This window comes from Rutidosis leptorrhynchoides, chromosome 8 (genome assembly GCF_046630445.1).
Source record: "Rutidosis leptorrhynchoides isolate AG116_Rl617_1_P2 chromosome 8, CSIRO_AGI_Rlap_v1, whole genome shotgun sequence".
Lineage (NCBI taxonomy): Eukaryota > Viridiplantae > Streptophyta > Magnoliopsida > Asterales > Asteraceae > Rutidosis > Rutidosis leptorrhynchoides.
In genome coordinates this window covers 155,659,289-155,673,999 of record NC_092340.1, presented here as the reverse complement: position 1 = coordinate 155,673,999, position 14,711 = coordinate 155,659,289, and positions in this window count along the sequence as shown.

Genomic DNA, 14,711 nt, shown 5'->3' with positions numbered 1-14,711 from the left:
AATTTCTTCATCCATGCAGCTTCCTGAGCTGCCAATGAGGCGGCAATGTACTCCGACTCTGTAGTGGATAATGCAACAACATCCTGTTTTGAACTCTTCCAAGAGACCGCACCTCTATTTAACGTGAAGACATAACCGGATTGTGATCGAGAATCATCTCGATCAGTTTGGAAACTCGCGTCCACGTAACCTTTTACAGCGAGTTCCTCCTCACCAGATCCATATATCAGAAACATATCCTTAGTCCTCCTAAGGTATTTCAATATACTTTTAACCGCAATTCAATGATTGTTTCCTGGGTTATTCTGGTATCTACTTTTCATGCTTAGGGAGCATGACACATCCGGTATAGTGCATATCATTGCATACATGATTGACCCAATAGCAGATGCATACGGGACTCTCTTCATTCTCTCTTGTTCATCTTTTGTGGTAGGACACTGAGATGAACTGAGAGTCGTTCCTCTTTGAATGGGTACCAAACCACTCTTAGAGTTCTCCATCTTGAACCTTTTCAAGACCTTTTCAATGTATGTACTTTGATTCAAACCTATCAGTTTCTTGGATCTATTCCTGTAGATCCCAATCCCCAAAACGTATTGTGCTTCTCCGAGATCCTTAATGGAGAAGCATTTACTTAGCCAAGTTTTAACTCCTTGCATTGCCGGAATATCATTTCCAAATAACAACATATCATTCACATATAGTACAAGGAACATGATAGTGCTCCCACTAGCTTTCTTATATACACAAGCTTCATCACCATTTTTAATGAAGCCAAATTTCTCGGCCTCCTCATTAAAACGATGATTCTACATTCTAGATGCTTGTTTCAATCCGTAGATTGACTTCTTTAACTTGCATACCTTTTTAGGATATTTCGGATCAACAAAACCTTCAGGCTGAACCATATAGACATCTTCCACAAGATATCCATTTAGAAAAGCGGTCTTGACATCCATTTACCATATTTCATAATCATAATGAGCAGCAATAGCAAATAATATCCTAATAGACTTTAGCATTGCCACAGGCAAAAAAGTTTCATCATAGTCAACCCCTTGAGTTTGAGTGAAACCTTTTGCTACAAGTCTAGCTTTATATGTATCCAAGTTTCCATGTATGTCGGTTTTCATTTTGAAAAGCCATTTACAATCAACTAGCCTTGAGCCAGTAGGTTGTACAACCAGTTCCCAAACTTGGTTGTCATACATGGATTGCATCTCAGCGTTCATGGCTTCCTGCCATTTATCTTTATCAATCCTTGATAAAGCATCTTGGTAGTTTATGAGTTCATCCAAATCAACCACATAACAACCATCCATGAGAAACCTATATCTCTAAGGAGGATTACTAATCCTACCAGATCTGCGAACGTCTTGTGTATTTTGATCATCCATTCGATCATTCTCAACATTTTCATGTTGAGTGCTAGTGTCAACCAATTGTGTATCATCTAATTGATCTTGAACCTCCTCAAGATCTATCTTCCTTTCACTATTTCCTTCCATTAGGAACTTAGTTTCAAGGAATTCAGCCTTTCGAGCAACAAATACATTTTGCTTGGTTGGATCATAGAAATAGTATCCCATATTATCCTTGGGATATCCTATGAAGATACACTTCGTGGATCGAGCATTCAACTTATTAGGGACGTAACGCTTAGGATAAGCTTCACATCCCCATACCTTTAAGTATGATAGAGATGGAGGTTTTCCAAACCACATCTCATGAGGAGTTCATTCCACTTTCTTGGTTGGGGCCATATTTAGAATACGAGCCGCGGAGCATAGACAATAACCCCAGAATGATAGAGGTAACGAGCTTCTAGCCATCATAGATCGAACCATATCCATTAGGGTTCGGTTCCTCCTTTCGGACACACCATTAAGCTGTGGTGTCCCGGGCGGAGTAAGTTGCGAGATAATCTCACAACTTCTAAGATGATCTTGGAAAGCATCGTTCAGGTATTCACCTCCTCTATCGGTACGACGTACCTTGATTGTCTTGTTGAGTTGATTTTGTACTTTGTTTTGATATTCCTTGAATGCTTCAAAAGTTTCGTCCTTATGTCTTAATAAGTAGACATATCCGAAACGACTGAAGTCATCAATGAAAGTGATGAAGTATCTTTCACCTTTCCTAGTCATAGGCTTAAAAGGTCCACATACATCCAAATGTATTAATCCTAATAAGTCTTTAGCCCTTTCATAGGTCCCTTTGAAAGGTGCTTTAGTCATTTTGCCTTGTAAACAAGATTCGCATACATCAAACGAGTCTAGTTCATTTGATTTCAAAAGTCCATTCTTTTGGAGTGTATGCATTCGATTCTTGTTTATGTGACCAAGGCGACAATGCCATAAGTAGGAATCACTCAAATCCCTTTTGAGTTTCTTGGTGTTTGCATGGAACATTGAGCTCTTGTATGATGTGTCATCATGAACCAATTCATAAATACCATTCGAAGGCGAAGCCTTAAAATAGAACACATTATCTAAAGAAACATGGATATCATCATTAATGAAATTAAGATTAAAACCATATTGTTTCAAACAGGATACATAAATAATATTTCGAGATAAATCGGGTGCATACAAAACATTTTTCAACATAAGCTCCAAACCACTTGGAAGCTTTAAAACAAAGTCTCCTTTAGCTTTCACTTGCAGCCTTGCTCCATTACCCATGAAGAGACTTGTTGTTCCCGCATCTTGATCACTTCTTTTGAACCCCTGCAAAGTATTACAAATATGAGTTCCACATCCTGTGTCTAATACCCATGTATTAGAAGAAGTAATACTAAGCTCAATGTATACCATATATACATTACCTGAGGTTTGCCCTGCATCCCTCTTTTCTTTTAACTCCTTGAGGTAAACCGGGCAGTTGCATTTTCAGTGACCCATTTCACCGCAACCGAAGCACGGATCTTCCTTGGGGTTAGCCTTTCCGGTAACCTTTTGCTTCTTGTTGTTGTTGGTTGGGGTAACCACCTTCCCCTTTCCCTTGCCCTTGCCTAGGTAGGCGGGTCCTTTCCTCTTAGCCGCCTTCGGCTTAGAAGTGTTATTGTTTTTGGACCCGCCTTCATTGATTGTAAACACGGGTGAAGCCCTTTTACCCATGCTTGCCTCTGCCGTTTTAAGCATGGCATGTAATTCGCCAATGCTTTTATCCCATCCATTCATGTTATAATTCATTACAAATGTGTCAAACCTCTTTGACAAGGAATTAAGGATAAGGTCCGTGGCTAATTCATTAGACACGTTGCAGTTTAGACGGTTCGCTCGATCAATTAGGCTTTTCATCTTAAGGACATAAGATGAAACGGATTGGGAGTCGTCCATCCGACATGCATGAAGCGCTCGGACCATTTCAAATCGCTCGACACGAGCTTGTTGAAGGAACATCTCCTTCAACTGTGTGATCATGTCATATGCACTATGATGCTCAAAATACTTTTGGAGTTCGGGTATCATAGTCCCAAGCATGAGGCAAGAAACTTGCACCGAATCGGTGCAATATTTCTCCCAATAAGCCATGCCTTCCGTATCATCTTTGTCCGGTTGATCGGGAATGGGGTCTTCCAACACATACGCCCTATCCTCAAGTTTGAGGACAATTCTTAGATTGCAAAACCAATCCATGAAGTTCGTATGGTTGAGTTTTTCCTTTTCGAGGATTGACCTCAACGATAGGTTGTTAAAGTTGATAGTTGCGTTTGGAATGTTGTTGTTGTTATTGGCGGCCATCTACAAAATTTAACAAAGTTGTTTAAGTATTAATTTTAATTTTACAATCAATACCCTTTAAATCCAATTGATATTTATTAAATTTTAGAATTCAACGGTAAACCAAATTTCGGTTAGGTGACCTTTATCCCGTCATTTGATTTAGCTAGGTAGTCATTATATGACAATTGCAATCCTTTTGCAACTTCTAAGTTATGGGATCATGCAACTCTTTTGCATGGAATATTATCCCATCAACGCCTATTTGTTCGTCATGCTTCGGTGACCCTAAGTTCATGATTCCCAAATCAAGTCATCCTACTTATGTAAACATGTAAATTTAGCATACAAGTGGTTAGGTGACCTTTATCCCACAAGCATGCGAAATTCACCTTAATCATATTAGTTTTCTCATAATGGTTAGGTGACCTTTATCCCATTATGAGTTCCCTAATATTTTTAAGTGTCACACAAAAGGATGGCGTTTAACTTGTTTACCTTGTTGTTAAAGGGATTTTTAAGTTTTCATTATTTCTAGTTTAAGAAAACATTTATGCCATACACCAACAAGCATTTAGTGTATGGTTCATTTGAAATCCATTTTCAAGTCTTGTAATTTTAGCCAATTACTTGATATAAACCATTTTATATGTGCAATCTATTTCTTGTTCTTAATAACCATTTACTAGCGTCTTTTTAGCCATTTCAATTTAATCGATTAAATTGTAGTTTTGTAAATGTCATGTTGTTTATAATTTAACCAATTAAATTTTAGTTTTGCTTGTTGTTAACTTGTGTGATAACTTGTTGTAGTAACATACACAATCCACAATCATACAAGAAATAAAACAACCACGCATGCAAAACAAATGTGTTCACAATCAAGCCAATTTGGTAGACATTTGTTTAGTCGAAAACAAATGTCACCGGTAAAGGGTTATAACACAAAGTAGGAGATTTTAAATCTCCCACTTAATCTTGCATCTTCCTTGTCTTCATCTTGCATCTTCATTTTTACAAAGTACATTCTAATACATTTTTCTAGAAAATGAAAATACAACCTAATCTATTTTACATACCAAATATAAAATAAATTACATAACCAAATGAATGAATATTACAACCAAATGAATGCATTAATTATTACATACCGAATGAATAATACAAATCATTCAAACACACATGCATTCAATAATAAGGTCAAGGCATTGATTGTGAACGCTACATACAACAAATATGACCAATTTGCAAGTTCCAAACCCTCTTGGAAACTCTTTCAAATTTGGCCAAACTCACAAACCCACCCAAACCAGAACATTTTTACATTCCATATTCATGCATGTACATGGAATGCAAATATAGTGGGTTTAAAGACTATATAAGAAGCATAATCCACAGACTTCGGCTCTAGATACCATTGATGGAATTCAACAAGTTTCAAAACAACATGTTCATGTAGTCAACACAATCAAAAAACCAATTTTAAGATAGTTAATACAAGCGGAAGCATTAATAGAACAAGTATATTTGTAAAGCCATTTTGTTAAATTCCATATTAATATCAAGTCATGAAATCATGCTTACATATAAAACAAGTAAAATAAGAAGATTATACCTCCTCAATTATGAGTAGTGAGCTGAATTTGGACAGCAGAAATGATGATGAAGATGATGCAAAATGAGCTTCTAACTTGAAGCCTCAAGCAAGTAATACCCCAAGCAATAATCCCCACACTCTTGCCTTTAGTTAGGATTTGAATGATACTTGAATAGAGCTTGTAAAACAAAATTAAAAACCCTTTCTTGAGTGAAAAAGGCCACGTTTTTTTTCAGCTGCAGTAGCAGAATTTTTCTGCTTGTTTTTCTTGTTTTGAATCTCTAGTTATGCACTTGAGAGAGTGAGTTAAAGTCTTGGTACAAGAGTGGACATTTTCCTAAGGACTTGTGTATATAGAGAGCAACAAAGGCAAGCATGAGATGCTCTCTTGGAGTCCCAAAATCTGCCACTAACTTACTTATTTTATAACAAGAATTATATATATAAACTTGTATTTACATATATAAACTTGTATAAAACTTAAGTATAGTTTAGTAACATATATATATATATATATATATATATATATATATATATATATATATATATATATATATATATATATATATATATATATATATATATATATATATATATATATATATATATCTTATAAACCTTTTATAAAATATAACACAAGTTAATTATTTAAACCTTTAAATAATTAATTCCTTAATGTATAAATTATCCAAGTAATTTATCTCAAGTGATAACTTTTTAGAATTCCGATTTTCTAAAATCCAAGTGTCGCGTATTTGTTTAATGAACCAATCGTTAAGATCGAATACGTTTAAGGTGTAGGTAAGCTTGTTATTGGGTATGACCCGACTTGGATCATAACATATTAGCTACATTAATTTAATATGTCTCTCGAGCATATGAAAAACCTTCATCAAGGGGGTCCTCTTATGGTATGTAGGGAACAGGATGATACTTTAGGATTGAAGGTCTATCAGGGTGCTAAGGTATTGAAGAGCAAACGCAATCAGGCAGTGCTATATGTTGGTCGTCATCCACAGGTAGAGAGAGGTTTAGATGAGGAAATGGAGGAAGCAGATGACATTAGGGATGTCATTAGGGAGGCTATGACTAAAGTCTACCAGCGTATAGATGAGGTAGAAATGACAAACCAGGATAGACATAGTCAATACGAGCAGTGGCAAGCCCGAAATGAGTACGAGCATTCCAGGCAATGACAGCATGATAGATGCCACTATCATCAGCATCAGATCATGAGCCGGCTATCACCTCAAGATCACTACGTACCGACCCGACCTGCTTACTATCCTCAACACCAGCCCGATATGAGACCACCATTTACTCTCTACGACCCTAACCAGGCCTATCAGTATACCTATCACCAACCATGGAACCCAACCGACGACATGAACTGGAACCCCTATCCAGATTGATATAGTTTTCGTTGGTGATTTCTTTGATTTTTATCTTTTTATTATTTCTATTTATTTATGTTTAAACATATAATATTGTGATACTTTTATTGTAATGTTTAATATTTTTATTATTTTGTACTAATATTTCATATTTGATTTGAAAGTGGGATGTTAAGTCTCATTTCAAATTATCATGCATGTTATTATTTGTATGTATGTATATTGTCAATTGTACACAACAGGGTAAAACAAGCGTATTGTCAAAGACTGGCATTAAGTTCAGCAAAGGCCACTAATTTTGACGACAAAACGAAAAACAAATGTGATGCAACAACAAGACGGAATGAACAAATGATGTGCACCATTTATCATTCAACAAACAAACACCAATATGTTTGGAAACTTTAGTAAAATTTAATCATTTTTCTACGCTAATCACCCTCAATAATTTAAATTGTTACTGATTTCTTGCAAATGAGGGCATTGTAAGATCTTAAGTGTGGGAAGGGGTTAAATTCTTTCAAATTTTTAAAATTTTAACTTATACACTTGGTTACCATTAAAAATACTAGTAACGCAGTAGTTGTATTAGAATCTAGTGCTCTCTGATAATAAAGAACAGCCCTAGTCTTATATACTGACTACCCAATTCTAGTAAAATTTTTCAAAATTTTCAAATAAATGAATTCAAAATCATGTTTATACATATTTATGAGCGATAAAACTAGGTGTTAACATAGAAATTATTGTTACCTCGGAAAGGACATAAATTGAGAAACAACCCAAAATGTTAGAATTCATTTAAAATAGAATAGAGGATAATAAAAAGGCAAAGAAAGCAAAATAAAAGCCAAGTGTGGGAAAAATTTACCAAGTTATTTAGAACATATGTCACATATTTTTGTACAAATAATTGAAGATACTTTTGTTTTGGACAAAATTAACCATTTTACCCGATAAATTGTAATATATTTGAAAGAAAGATGGATCTACACGATGAATCAATTTCATCATTAAAAGGAAGTAAAGTCTTCCGAAAAAGACACGCGCTTCTTGATTTAGGTCAGGAAGTTGTCGTCCAGACCAGATGTAAAGTCTACGAAAAACCTTGAAAAGTTTTCTCGAAAATCAGCTGGAAATCCACGGACCTCAACATCAAACGGGGTCACCAAGTGGTCAGACTTATCCTAACCATGAGAGGATCTGTCTCGTAAAATGGGGAGGGCGCCATGCAAATTAGCTTGATAAGACTAATGAATCAGATCCCCAGAAAGGATAATCTCCTTAAAGATCAAAAATCAGCTTTTAAGACTGATATTACTCAATCCTTGAGATTGATTTTTAAAGATTGAGAATTAAAAACTTATGGAATTCAATGATATCTAAACTCGAGCTTGAACGAGAAAATATTTTAATCAAAATTACAAACCGATTTGTTTTCTGAAAACCCATTTTTAATGCGTTCATTACCATTGAACGTAAAATCCTAGGAATTCACCTGGAATTCATTAGGTCACCGGAACCAAATCGGGTGTCAACCTTAAGAACGGTGGTTGCATAGCATGGTCGAAGACAGGACCTTGTGCCAGACCGAAAAACTATAGGGTGATCTTTACTATTGCTCCTACCAAAGATAGTAATTGCATCCGACACGTTATAGACCATAATTAAAAGCATGTCACGGAACATTACCTTAACAGTTGCTTGTTCAACGCTTTCCTTTACAACCGGATGGTAGTTTACCGAAAGGTAATATACGGAGCAAGTAAACTGGACGTGTTGCTTTCCCAATACAAGGTTAGCAAGTGGGTGACACAAAATCATAAGTTTTGAGCTAAAATTTTCAAATCTGAAACCCACCAAACCCACAAAAACATTTTGCAAACACCGGTGAAGGGTTATTCCGGAAAACTTATCTAGGGTAAAAGCTAGATTGAATTTTCAAAAGATCAAATGTTTTCATAAAGATCCAATTTCCTAAAGGATCTAAATTTTCATAGTCATGTGGGACTGTAAACCACAACGTTACTATCATTGTTTATACCGCCATATAGAAATCAATGATGTACAAAGTGTGAAGAATAAAGAAGTGTCTCTAGTATGTTTTTATTTCAAGACTATATTTCTTGAGGACAAGCAACGCTCAAGTGTGGGAATATTTGATAATGCTAAAAATGAACATATATTTCATAGCATTATCCCTCAAGAAAAACAAGCTTTTAATTGCAATTGTTCTATTTACAAGTGATATTCGTTTAAATAATAAAAGGTGAAGACAAAAGACTGATTCGACGAATTGAAGATGCAAACAACCAAAAAGCTCAAAAGCACAAAGTACAATCAAAGTGATTCAAATTATTAATGAGAAACGTCTCAAAATTACAAGAGTACAAGACGCGAAACGCCAAATACAAGATATTAAATTGTACGCAAGGACGTTCGAAAATCCGGAACCGGGACCAGAGTCAACTATGAACGCTTGACGTAACGGACTAAAAATTACAAGTCAACTATGCACATGAATATAATATAATATATAATTAATTCTTAAAATTATATATATATTATATTATTTAATAAAACCGTCGACAAACAAGAAAACAAACCTGTGTGAGCTGGAAAAGCAGGCCATGCGATCGCATGGCCTGGAAGTGCAATTTCCATGAGATCACATGGCCCTGAAATGCTGGCCACATCTATAAAAGGCGACGAGTTTCAGCGAACAAAAACACATCTTTTTCCTTTTCCATCTCTCAAACGTGTATATATATATATATATATATATATATATATATATATATATAATTTTAATTATAATTTTAATTTTAATTTTAATAATAAGGGTATGTTAGCTAATGTTGTAAGGGTGTAAGTTGAAATTCTGTTCGTGTAACGCTACGCTATTATTAATCATTGTAAGTTATGTTCAACCTTTTTAAATTAATGTCTCGTAGCTAAGTTATTATTATGCTTATTTAAGCCGAAGTAATCGTGATGTTTGGCTAAATATTAAAATTGGATAATTGGGCTTTGTACCATAATTGGGGTTTGGACAAAAGAATGACACTTGTGGAAATTGGACTATGGGTTATTAATGGGCTTTATATTTGTTTAATTAAATGATAGTTTGTTAATTTAATATAAAGATTTACAATTGGACGTACCTATAAATAACCACATACACTCGATCAGACACGATGGGCGGGATATTTATAAGTACTAATAATCGTTCATTTAACCGGACACGGGAATGGATTAATAGTTTATGGACTTATTAAAACATGGGTGAATTATATATAAAGAAAATTTGTGTAATTATAGTTTAAGTCCCCAATTAGTTGGAATATTTGACTTTGGATATAAGGATAATTTGAAGAGGACACTCGCACTTTATATTTATGACTGATGGACTGTTATGGACAAAAACCAGACGGACATATTGAATAATCCAGGACAAAGGACAATTAACCCATGGGAATAAACTAAAATCAACACGTCAAACATCATGATTACGGAAGTTTAAACAAGCATAATTCCTTTATTTCATATTTAATTTCACTTTTAATTATCGCATTTTATTTACTATCATTTTATTTAATTGCAGTTTTAATTATCGTATTTTTTAATTATTGCAATTTTATTTTATCGCACTTTTATTTATCGCAATTTCATTATCGTTATTTACTTTACGCTTTAAATTAGGTTATATTTATTTTTAATATTTTACATTAGGTTTTAACTGTGACTAAAGTTTTAAAATCGACAAACCGGTCATTAAACGGTAAAAATCCCCTTTTATAATAATAATAATACTTATATATATTTATATATTTACAAATATAGTTTTAAAATATAGCGTTAAACTTGGCTAAGATCCCTGTGGAACGAACCGGACTTACTAAAAACTACACTACTGTACGATTAGGTACACTGCCTATAAGTGTTGTAGCAAGATTTAGGTATATCCATTCTATAAATAAATAAATATCTTGTGTAAAATTGTATCGTATTTAATAGTATTTCCTTGTAAAAATTAATAGTATTTTGTACCCCTTCGCTTTAACAACAATATAATATATCTATTTATATATATATTTATTTTTATAACAACTTAATTATTTTGTTTGTTATCTTACATTTTTAATTTTAATTGATGAATGTATACTTTTTATTTATTATAAATACACTTATGTATATGTGTGTGTGTGTATATATATATATATATATATATATATATATATATATATATATATTATTAATTACACATTGATTCGTGAATCGTCGGAAATAGTCAAAGGTCAAATGTATACATGAACACAGTTCATAACTTTTAAAACTTCATTATTACAAACTTTGCTTATTGTGTCGAAATCATATAAAGATTAAGTTTAAATTTGGTCGGAAATTCCCGGGTCGTCACATAACAGAGCCTATATCTACGTTCTATTAGTTAGAAAAACGATTGAGTTTAAAGCATAATCGGAAAGCATTTCAACAGCATGCACAGACCATAATATTATTTCGGCATTATAACAGCTTACATCATAGCGTACACTAAAGATAACTACTCGCTAATTATGGCAACAATATCATAAAACATTATATAAGATAAAGGATAGAAGTACCAGTAGATTAAACGAGTTCTGAATACAAAAGTGACAACTTCAAGACTCCAGACCGCTCCTAATACAATCTTCAGCGTTCTTCTCCGGGTACTAGGTTTCCCGCACGGAGTCGAAGGCCTTGAGAGTATGACTAATATTGTACAAGAATGAGAAAGAAGTGAATTGAAGTGTGTGTTGGAATGAATGACAAAGACCCTTTAAATAAGCAAAGTTTTTGCCTGCAAACGGCTGGAAAGCCGTATGGCAAGCCGTTTGGTAGGCCGTATTTGGCAAGCCGTTTTCTTGGCAGTCCATTACTTGGGGCCGTTTGCTGGACCGTTTAGCAGGCCATACCCCATACTGGCAAGCCGTATGGCTAGCCATATGGCAGGCCGTTTTTGGTGCTGGTCAGCCTTGATTCACTGGATCATAACTTGATTTCTTGTCTTTCACCGTTTTTGCTCTAGAATCTTCGTTTTAGCTCCGATTCTCTTGATTCTTTTTGCACCGCCTTCGTAATTACTTGTTCTTCAATTCTAACCGATGAAGTGGGTATTTTGTCGACAAAGTTCGAATCTTTCTTGTTTTTGGGCCTTAATACCGGGTTGAAAATGTGACTTTTTAGCCGATATCAAATATCCCACACTTAAACTTTGCTTGTCCTCAAGCAAACTCTCATTTCCTTAAGAATCTTTTTGACATTTCTTTTCTAATAGCCTAAACGGTTTCCTTTTATTATAAGAGCAAAAGATAAGGTGAGTCATCTATGTTAGGATTGAAATTATCTCTGCAAGCATGCGAGGAGGTTACATGACATATGCTAGCTTTCACGGGTCACTCAAATCACTCAAGTGTTTAGGGTTCCCTATAGATCTAAGAAATGAAAACGCTCATAGCCAGTCATGCTGCATCCATCGTCATAGGCTTGATAAAGACTCAAATCCTTACTGCTAAGGCGAGAACGGTAGTAATCTCAGCTTTATGGGCCATTTGTCAGTGATGGAAAAGGAATTTTGGAGTGGTAGTGAAGTTGTTTTTGAGGGGTGAGATAAAGGGTAATGTAGTCTTTATACATACTTTTATTCGGATAGATAGGAGTGCTGAAGTATTTTGAGAAGCATTTTTGAACTTTTCTTCATTTGATAATCATTTTTGTTCGAGTTCTCTTCGGCATTTCTCTTATTTAGTTCTGCTCCTTTTTCTGAACTATATATATATATATATATATATATATATATATATATATATATATATATATATATATATATATATATATATATATATATATATATATATATATAAACTTCATCTCGAGAAACTTTTAGCCGGTAAACTTTTTCAAGACCTTTGCCATGATACTTGAGAGGTTTATAACATTGGGTTTTCGAAAGGAGTTCTCATTTTCTGGATTTTTCGAGTACTAGTAGAGGTGATGTGGAGTAGAGGTGGTGGAGGTACGGAAGGCTTATGTTTGACAAATGGCTAGCTCTTTTGATTACAACCGAATCATGTTTCGCTGCTTGGAGATGTAGATCTAAAGCAAGTTCTGATTCTGAGCACAGACATCGGCACTCTCAACGGAAAATAGTGAAGCATTAAAGATGAATGCTGGTCTTATTTGGGCTGCCTTACCATAATCAATTTAGGTCGATAATGCCTTAGTAATGCAATGCTCTATTAGAGATTTCAATCTATCAAGATTTCCACCTTACTTAAGCCTTATTTTTATTGACAAATGTTTCAGGTTTTCAAAAATACTTCTTTCGAAAAGGGTTTCTTTTGCAAAAATTTTGAAATTTGGCTTAAGGACTTGGAATCTTCGTAATGGGTTATTATAATACAGCATAAAAAGATACCAACATCCCACACTTAGACGAACATTGTCCTCAATGTTCCTAGTGTATCCCACACTTAGGAGTTTTAGTTGAAGATTTGGGAGTATTTGTCTAGTGCTTTTATTGGGTGTTATGCCACACTTAGTGATAAGCTAGGATGTGGTATAGTTTGAATCTTGAGCTAGTAGCGAAAAAGAAAGAAATACCCCTAGCAGATGCGGCTGGCTTCCTATCCTTGCGTCTTTATCGGATCATTTGTCATCCTTTATTCTTCTACTCTACTTTATTTCACGGGTTACCTCCCGAGAAGCGCTTTTGTTTAAGGTCGTTGGCTCGACCGTAGTGATGCTTCAAAAAGCAAACATTCCTCGCTGATGGTTGTGATCTTGGTCTTCTCGAGTGAATGTGAGTCTTGGTGGATAAATCCTGAGAAAGAGTCGGACCAACAGTGGTAAAAGATCTGGTACTTCTCTTGAAGATCTTCTGAAAGATAAGTAGTGCGCAGTTTCGGCTCTTGATAAGTCTTGAAGTCCGATAAGAATATGATCCACAGCTCTGCTGGTTGACCCAGGAATGTCAATCATGGAAGCAGTGCTGGTGGTGATTATTTCTCTGATGGGATGCTCATTTCGTAGGTCTTCAAATAATGTCAGAAACTGTATCTTTAGAATCTCGAAGTCTTTGGAATGGTGATCTCCACAGTAAAAGTCGGTTGCTTTGCACAGATTAGTTAAAAGATGAAGTTGGAAAGAAGTGAACAGCAACCCTGATCCGAGTATTAATTTCACCGTCTTTGAGTATATCTCCCGACATCCAGCTTTAAATGTGAAACTTGGATCTGCAGATTCGTAGAAGATACGTGATATCTGCTTCGTAACATAGGTGGCAATGTTGACTCGGTCTGGTTCAAGATGAGAGAACGGATTGTTTCGCCTTGCTTCCTCCATAACAGCGTCTCGTAACTCTTTGATAATCTGATCAGCGTGGTGATCAATTGTTACGTAAATCACTAGTCTGTCTGGTGTGCTTTCGAAATTATCTCTTTTCAAAAGAGCAAAAACGCTGTGAATATCCTCGATCATTTGCAAATCAGAGTGATAAGTTGGGCATCCGGTGGAAAGATCCATATGCTTTCGGATGAGAGTCAGTAGTGCTCGTTGGTTTCGTGAGAATGGAAGTGCAGATTCGGCTAAGGCATTATAAACCTTAGAGTAAATGATCTTCCGATCTCGACAGAATCTTGTTTCAAGAATAATGCGAACCACTGAATTGTGCTCTCGTTGCCTTTCTTCGTGATAGATATGATCGTGAAGAGAATTGATAAAGTCTTGAACGCGTTCTTCTAGGATTGCAACATCATTGTCTTCTCTTCGGAGATAAAGGTGGTGCTCTTCTCTGATAGCCATGATTCGTTCTGTTAAGCGTAGTAAAAAATCAATAGTTGATTTTCGGATGGCTTCGAGAATGTCTTCAAATTCATTGGTATCATTGATGAAGGTTATCATGTCTGTGTGTGTGGATATAACCGGAATTCGATCTGAAGAAGAGTCCAG